Genomic DNA, 492 nt, shown 5'->3' with positions numbered 1-492 from the left:
CATTCCAAAGAGAGGTGACCCAATGGAATGCAGATGTCATCCGACAATATCTTTAATATCCCATGCGAGTAAAGTTTTAATCAAGGTAAGACAGAAACAGCCACAACCAGACATTGACAGAGAACTTCCAGAGGTTCAAGCTCGGTTCAGAAAAGGCTGTGGAACGATGGATATCATTGTTGATATCCAATGGATCTTGGCTGAAAGCAAAGAATACCAGAAAGAAGTTTATCTGTGCTTTATTGACTATGCAAAGGCTTTTGATTGTGTGGATTATGACAAGCTATGGACAACATTGAGAAGTATGAGTATTCCAGAACACTTAGTTATGCTCATGAGGAACCTAAACATGAACCAAGAGGCAGTTGTTCGAACAGAACATGGGAACACTGAATGGCTTAAAATTAAGAAAGATGTGCAACAGAATTATAGTCTTTCACCATACTTATTCAACATGTATGCTGAGCAAATAATCCAAGAAGCTTGGTTATA

Source organism: Chrysochloris asiatica, unplaced genomic scaffold (genome assembly GCF_000296735.1).
Source record: "Chrysochloris asiatica unplaced genomic scaffold, ChrAsi1.0 scaffold00001, whole genome shotgun sequence".
NCBI lineage: Eukaryota > Metazoa > Chordata > Mammalia > Afrosoricida > Chrysochloridae > Chrysochloris > Chrysochloris asiatica.
This window is presented reverse-complemented; position numbering follows the sequence as displayed.